This window comes from Nothobranchius furzeri, chromosome 15 (assembly GCF_043380555.1).
Source record: "Nothobranchius furzeri strain GRZ-AD chromosome 15, NfurGRZ-RIMD1, whole genome shotgun sequence".
NCBI lineage: Eukaryota > Metazoa > Chordata > Actinopteri > Cyprinodontiformes > Nothobranchiidae > Nothobranchius > Nothobranchius furzeri.
Window position 1 is genome coordinate 34,388,592 of NC_091755.1, and position 8,469 is coordinate 34,397,060.

General features: G+C 40.5%; 1 protein-coding gene across 2 annotated transcripts in view; it reads right to left on the reverse strand.

The window, feature by feature from the left end:
• The window catches only part of LOC107390659 (helicase ARIP4), an 84,993-nt gene extending 77,299 nt beyond the window's left edge, over positions 1-7,694 (reverse strand). Inside the window, exons 1-2 of one of the 2 annotated variants that reach the window (XM_070544758.1) lie at positions 7,581-7,693; positions 7,289-7,373 (exon numbers count right to left, since the gene is read on the reverse strand). The gene's annotated coding sequence lies outside the window, so the exon portion shown is untranslated. Of the gene's footprint in view, positions 1-7,288; positions 7,374-7,580 lie in introns of both variants that reach the window. The other variant, XM_070544757.1, reaches the window with a different exon arrangement.
• Between the last annotated feature and the right edge of the window lie 775 nt (positions 7,695-8,469).

Consider the following 8,469-nt stretch of genomic DNA (forward strand, 5'->3'; position numbering starts at 1 on the left):
GGTACTTCCTGTTTTATTTTGTGCATTCACTTCCTGTCTCATTACAGGCAGCTTCACGACATGAGGCTCCTCACTAATCTACCTCATGTCTTGCACCTGGGTCCTGGCTTCTCCATTTAAGCGTCTTTGCAACAGTTTCCTTTGCCAGTTTGTCTTCTTCAGTTGAGTACTGTGAACCTGCTCTCGGTAACACTTTGTGAAAGTGTATTTAGTTAGTTTTGGACTTGTTCAGTTGTGCTGTACTGCCAGGAATCCCTTCTGCTGATTAAAACTGTGTGAGCTCTGCATTTGAGTCCTCTTTGTGCTGTGATAGTTGGCTGCTCGCCCCATAATCGGAAGGTTGCCGGTTCAAGCCCCACTCAGTCTGCCACTGTGTCCTTGGGCAAGAAACTTAACCAGTGTTGGGAGTAACGCGGTACAAAAGTAATTAACTACTGTAATGCATTGCTTTTTGCTGTAATGTGGTAATGTAAGGCATTACAGGGACAGAAAATGGTAATATTTGCTCGGTACAATTGTCAGTAACGCGGTAATTACAGTGCATTTTTAAACCCAGAATCAAGATGTGGGTTTCCTAAAAATTCAAATTGCGGGAAGCCTGAAAAAAGATCCAGTATCCACATATATTACGTCATTTATGGACTCAGCTTTGCGGGCATTCTATGAGCAGACAGGACGCAGCGGTAATTGTTCAAACACTCCAGCTGCGTCCTGCGCGCGGCCGCTGTTATATTCACAATCGCTCCACCAAAACAAAGTTATTTGTTTGCAATCGTTTATATCAGCCCATATTCTCTGGTACTTCATGTACTTTTCAGCTGAGTTACTGGCACATGTTAGCATCACTAGCACATGTTAGCATCACTAGCACATGTTAGCATCACTAGCACATGTTAGCATCACTAGCACATGTTAGCATCACTAGCACATGTTAGCATCACTAGCACATGTTAGCATCACTAGCACATGTTAGCATCACTAGCACATGTTAGCATCACTAGCACATGTTAGCATCACTAGCACATGTTAGCATCACTAGCACATGTTAGCATCACTAGCACATGTTAGCATCACTAGCACATGTTAGTATATGACAGCTATTTATTGGTTACAGACATTTGCTAGACGAAAACACATTTGATGGTAAAACCAGGGACTCGAGATGCTGCCTAGTAACACTTGTCTGAACGATGACAATACAACTCAGGTCTTGCGAACAATTGCGAATGCAACTTCATGAAAATCCAACATGTGCTTGCTTGACTGAGCTACAAAAAATGTATTCTGTAACCCCGAAAGGGACAGGTTTATACAAATAAAAAATGAAGGACTATGAAGGGGGATGGGCATTAACAGGAAGAGATGTTGTAAATGGGAGGGTTAGATTTTGGGAGAGAGAGGTCTGGTTGTGTGATGTCCTAAAAACACCCCTGAACACCACAGGGGTTTTAGATGAGATAACCCACATTTCTATGGTTTAAAGAAAGCAGTGGCCTGGATTTGTGACTTTATTGTGACCTGGACCAACTCGCTTCCAAAGGATATTTTTAAATGTAAAAAGCCCAAATCTGTTGTGAAACCCACTGGAGATGATGTAAACCTTCAACAAATAACAAAAAACATACCCATAAATGATCATCTTTAAGAGCCTTTAGAGGCCAAGAGTGAAAACACCTACAACATGTCTATTTCAAATGAAAACAATGTTTCTTTTTGCCACACAGAGGCATGGGTAGGGAACAATTGCATGTCAATGGGGGAAGGGTTGAGAAGGGATCTAGGGACCAAGATGATCACCAATTGGATGCTGCTGGCTGCTCTCCAGCCAATTAGAAAGGGTTAACTGGGTTAATGCAGGTTGTTTAGGGTTCAGCAGGGATACCATCTGCTGAAGCTACCTTTACCAGGAGGCCACTGTTTCTGTCTGTCTTCAAAACTGCAGAAGAACAGAAAACGGCTCAACAGCTTTGACAAGAAAAGGAAAACTTTGAAGATTTTAAATAATGAAGACAATTTTAAACACACTGACTTTTCACAAGTGTATTAAAAATATTAAAACCAAGTTCAAGATTCACTGTCGTGTCTGAGAAATGCTGCGTATGAGTTCTTGGGACATTTTAAAAGTGTGGTTCATAATTTAAACAATAACTGAACCAATAAATTACCAGTAGTCTCTAGTAGGAATGTACCGTAATTTCCGGACTATAGGGCGCACCTTGATATAAGCAGAACCAACAAAAAAATAGGTTTTCTACACACACACACCGCACTCGAATACAAGCCGCGGCGCAGCAGCCACATGCAGGTCTCCGGCGCACAGCGCATGTACGGCCATAACATAAGATAATTAGACAGAAAGACGTTACACGGAGGTTTTTCGTTGTTGTTTTAATTCAACAAAATGAATTTTAAACACGGGTGAACGTGCCTGCAAGTTTAGAAAAGAAAACAGCACTGATAGCATTCATATTTCTGGATGGTTATAAAGTAAAAACAGAACGGACACGTTATTACCGGTAACTTGCATGCATGTTTAGAAGAAAAGAACAGCGCTGACACGGCATTAATAAGCCCTGGATGATTAGAAAATAAAAACTGCACCCAAACATGCCTGGTTAGTAAATAAAACACACTTGCCTACCAGAAGAAGTCATTCGCTCTCATCTTCCTCTTGCACACTAAAGCCATTGAAGTCCTCTTCTTCAGTGTCGGAGTTGAACAGCCTCAGAGGTGCTTCGTCACATACCTTTTCTGTGGCGATGTCAGCGTCGCTGTCCGTGTTGCTGTCATCATCCCCGGGTGAAGATGGCTTGAATGAGTTCTTCCCGCTGCCGTCTCCAGCGCCGAACCATGGATTCATTCATGCCAAGCTTACGTGCGGCTGCACTGTTTCCCTCCTTTACTGCCAGATCGACGGCCTTCAACTTAAATGCGGCAACATATGAACTCATACGTGTAGTTACCATGATGAGGGGGTATGGATTTGAAAAAAATTCTACGTCGTGCCGGCTGCTTGCACGTGCTCAATTAAAATGAGCTCTTTCTTCCATTTCCACTTTTGACGTCCACCTGTTTCACTTTCTGCTAAAGCGCCCCCTGGCAGGTGAAGGGAAATCTTCAGTAAAGCTGCACCTCATTATATGCTGCATGGTTCAAAGCGCGGGAAAAAAGTAGCGGCTTATAGTCCGGAAAATACGGTATGTCATAGTCTGGGGAAACAAAGCTCCAGTGCACCAGTTTCAGAAAATAGAAGTGAGCCGTCTCAGAGTTGAGATTCAGACGACCGGACTTGAACAGACATGAGTTATTATGAGTCCTTATTTCCTGATATTCAGACATCTTGCCTCTGACTGGTTAACAGCAATGCAACTCTACTATTCGCAATGCTGATGTTTTACCTCCACAAATAACACAAGCCTGGAGGAGTTATGCTATGTGGTGAAGTCGCTAATGCTAACGTTAGCTTCTACTAGATGCTAAACCAACAACAGCCTTCCCCATCTTGGGTCAGGATGGGTGAGTCCATGAATGTAGATCTGTCCGGCTTTTCAAATCCTAGAGAAAATAATGCAGGAGATAGGTGTAGGAGACTATTTTCATGTTCAGCCTGCATGTTCAAACTCTGAGTGACTGATTATAATCAGAAATAAGATTTAAAAAAATGTTTTTCTGAATTCCACACCTTTATTGATCAAAATAGTTAAATATTTTATATTTCCTTTTTTTTACCATGTGCAAACATTTAATGACTTTGTAACTTTGTATTGTGAAAACACTTTAGAGTCTTCTAACCTTTCTGCTTAATTCACTTAAACTCATAATAAAGTTACTCAAACCTGTTTCTCTACTTGTCTTATATCGCAAGACTCAGGTTTTAAAACAACCAACTATTTTGATACCTGTTTGCAGGCTGTATATTAATGTAAAACCAACATTTATTTAGCAACTAGAAAATGTTCAATTTCTCTCCTAAATCACATGAAACATTCTTCCAGAAAAAGCATTGAAATTCCCTTTTTGGGAGTTTGTCAGTTTTCTCCTTTCAAAAATGCTGAAGAGGGACATAGTCTTTATTTACAATCAGTGAGTTCCGGGGTTGCCAAGTCTGCACCAGCTAACGTTGCTGTGTCAGCATTTGGAATTCAACACCAGCCGGCTAAAAGCTCCAGAGTTGTGGACAGCATGATAGCCAGAAGAAGCCACGACAGCTTGCTGTTTTACTCTAATATCGGGTAAAGAAGGCTAGAGGCTAATGTTGAGCTAACAATGCTAACGGCCAATTAGAAACAAATATTTGGCTCTAGAAAATTCTCAAGCTACTTTTTCAGTTACCCACAACTTGTTTTTACAATGAGATGGCTTTAACTACTTGTGAGCTTACTGTGTATGACTCGCCTTCACTTCTTATCTAGAATCTTCTGGCACTGAGCTGTGGCTGACAACCGCCATGACACGGCAGTGCGAAAATCACTTGTGTTTGGAAAATGGACTGTAGTACCCAAATTTCACCACAGGGTGTCATTTTTACATAATGCACTTTTAAGCCAGCTCTAAAATGTTACACTAAAGTAAAAAGTGGTTCTTATAAATCACTCAAACATGCGACACCGCTGAGGTCACAACCTCAGCATTCATCCTCTCCTCCGTTTATTTCTGCTTCAGTGATGTAAACCTTCAGGCGATCAGAGGGTAAGAGAGCTTTTAAAAAAGTAGCCTCCCCTTGCTCTCATGTTTCAATCGCATCTGAATAAGAGGAGGTAAGTCAGAGCGCTCCGGCCGGCATCCATCACTCCCGTCCTGGGAGTATGGGTCAAAGTGACATCACAGCTTCCACCTCTCAGATGGAGCAGGATTCAGGGAGCCTGAGGATCAGCAAGGCTGCTGTGTGAAGGTCTGAGTCATATTTATTTGTGATTTGTACTTAGAGGTGGATAGAGTTGACTTGATAAGGGAGTCTGGATCTATATCTCCACAAATACAACCCGTCTGGCTGGAATCTGACAGCCAGAACGATGTTTTAGATGTTTCAAAGAGAAATACTTTTTGTCTCTGTTCTGTTGACAGAAGAAAAGAACACTAAGGATGGAGGGTTTTATACATTTAGGAACATAACATGTCAGTCAGTAGATGTCTGATCCAAAGTCAGATTAAAAGAACAAATCAGTTGGAGCAAGAGTGAAATCCTAAAAATCCAACTGGAACCAAAGTGCTTTTTCAACATTTACAATCCTTCTGGAACAGAGAAAAAAGGCCTCTGGCGGCTGGTGATTCAAGTCAAAGACATCAAAGGATTTCAGAGGGTAACATGATGGCACTTGTAAAGAAGGCTTGTGCTGTTAGTTTATTTTATAATCACAGATATACGTGACAGGAAGAGAAGATTTTCGGTTCAAACCAAATCTCAACCTTGTTAAGAAAACGGGTTTAAAACTAGATCCAACAATTGCACTTATGATTACTTCTCCAGATATACAACTTGACTTTTTAATTTTTGTTTTATTGAACTAGACGGCTGAGAAGACTAAAGCTACAGTCACACTGCAGGAAAAAACTCACACTTAGGTTGCGAATATACTTGCTTTTTACCTGCAGGAAGTACTGGAGTGTTCCACTAGGGGGCAGAGTAGAGACCTCGGTCTAGATGGAGTCCCGGGTTTGTAAGGTACAACTAAAACAAACACGGCGTCAATAGAAAAGATCAGTAACTGGTTAGTTTTGAGATCAGGGCAGAAATGAAGAGCAGCAGTATGAAAGAGTGCATCTCGCTTGTTTTGTCAACTCCGTCTACTGGCTACTCGTATATCGCAGCTTGTGAACATGTTGCATTAATTACGAGGAACGCGCGCTAACTGCGCCTCAAATCAAAACAAGTTTTGCAAGGCAGCCATTTTAATTATGTGAATGCGTGGCTAAAAAGCAAGAATATTCCAGGCCTTCTTCAAACCATTATGCCCATTTTTCATCTCCAGCTGGTACTTTATGACAATCTCAACATTATAAATGACATTTTTCTAATTGGATCCATGCTGATCTTGATCATAAGTGTGAATTGGGTTGAGGGAGAATGCAACGAGTGGCTATATAAAGCAGCCGCAGCGCCGCTACCTGGATATAAACCGTGTCTCAGACACCCCCATGTTGAAATGACGCTATGCATTACGAGGCTCCCAGGGGCAGATAAGAGTTGGTCTCTCTCCGAGAATAATTATGAATTTAACAATGATTACTGCCTGATGACATTTTCCCACATCTGCAAAGCTCACTGGAAGGACACAAACCGAGGACAATATTTTCCTGATATAGGGTTTATTACTCAAGTAAGGGTAAAAAAAAGTATCTGATTAGAAAGCTACTTGAGTACTGAGTATCATCCGATCTAATATTTTTTAAACGATGACATCAAACTGGCAAAAAATAAGAAGTTATGGGCAAATATTGGTATTTTAAAGACTAAAGGGGAAAAATGTAAACAAATAAACAAATAATTACAAACGGAGGACAATATTTTCCTGATATACAGGGTTTATTTAGTTGTCTGAAAATGTAACACGCTTAAAAAATAGATATGTGATAATACCGAAAACCGTGATAATTTTGTTCACCATAACAGTGAGGTTAAATTTTCACACCGTGACAACCCTAGTCACTACCCAGAGTGCATTGCGGCGCTAACAACAATGGCGACACGAGTTAAACTATTTTTACAAATGTTATAAAAATGAAGACATTAAGAAGGTTTTTTTACACCACTTTAATATAACTGATACTAACATTTATCTTTTAAGAACCACAAAGTTCTGTAACCTGGGTTCCCTTCAATTCCTTATCATGGGTCCCAAATCCAAAGTTACATGCAGCAAAAACTAACTTCATTTTTCTACTGATTATGATGCTAATTCCATCTTTCAGTTCTTTTTAAAACACAGAAAAGGTTTAATTACCTGCAACGTTTCGTTTGCGTTTCGTTTAATGAAAAAGAATGAAGAAGCATGCAACGCACCTCCACAGGCTTAGCACTCCCAGAATTATTATCACAAGGACCAAATTGGTGTCACCCTAAAATTTTCACTGGCCCCCCAACAAATTTTCCCGGGACCACCACTGTAGGTTTCCACCATGGTTTCCACAAATAAAAAAGTGGAAGCGCGCGTCTCTCCAGGACACCAACGCTCTTTGAACTTTGCTGCAAAAATAAAAACTCTACTTTTTTCACTCAATAAATTGTAAAAACTTGAAAATTCAATATTTCACGAAAACACCACTTCTTGTGAGTGTTTCTGTAACTCACTTCCGGTCTGTAAACGAGCGCCTCCTTCACCTCCAGGAGGCCATTTAACCCTGAGATGTGTCATCTGTGTCAGCTTCTGCCACAACTAAAAAACACACACAAAGAAAAAGCTGCGTGTTGCTGGTTTCATAAGGAGGGAGGAGGGAGGCTGCAGCTGCAGAGCGAACAGGAGGAGGTGCGCGGCGCGCGCCTTTTGTGTGGCGCGAGCCAGAACCGAGCAGCTCTCACAGCGACCACAATAAAGCATTTAAAGGTAGAAAACAAAGTCATGTTCCGGCGGTTGGCGTCTCACCTGATTCCAGCGCGCAGTTTCCTCAAATAAACCAGCTTTTATTTATTATTATAATGAGAGGAGAAGCGGGGAAGGCTTGGAGCTCCACTCACTCACCGGGTTCCCTCAGGAGGAGGTGGGTCGGCCCTGCTCGCTAAAGAGAGCCGGAAGTGCTTCAACATTCAAACTGTTGGAGACAAAAACAGCTCAAACACTAATTACGCAGAGTTTTGTTTTCTGCTGGTGTTTCTGTTTTAGTGTAAATTAGAAAGGTGATTAAAAACCTGGACAGCTCACGTGGAGTGCTGGGGTTTTTATTTGGGAAGAAGTAACCCTGATAACTGATCCATCTGGATGGAAATGTTTAGCTGTAGAATAATATTTAGCGTCTCTCTGGATAAAAATCAAGATGTTTCACAGTTACAATAAAATGTAAAATAATAATAATAATAATGATAAGAGAAATAAAGAATTAAATTAAAATACAAATTTAAAAAGGAGAGAAACAGAACATTTTTTTTAATTTTGTTGTACCACCACCACCACTACTACTACTACTACGTCTCACACCACTAATACTACAGTTAATACTACTAATACTACATCTATTACTACTGTTACTACACGATTTACTACTACCTTAAAACATAATGCAGCACAGCTTTACTTTTACAGCACATTTCATACACAAAAGCAATTCATTTTGCTTTCCAAAAGCATGAACATACAATATTTAAATCAACGTGACAATAAACAGCTAGTTTTAAAATCAAATTTGAAATACACAATTACATTTAGATGTAAGAATAAGAGAAAACGGCTAAGTTAAAGGGTGAGCAGTTACAGTGCAGAAGGTGCAACAGAAACAATGATTCACAGGCTGATGAATGCATGAAAGTTTCAATTTTAA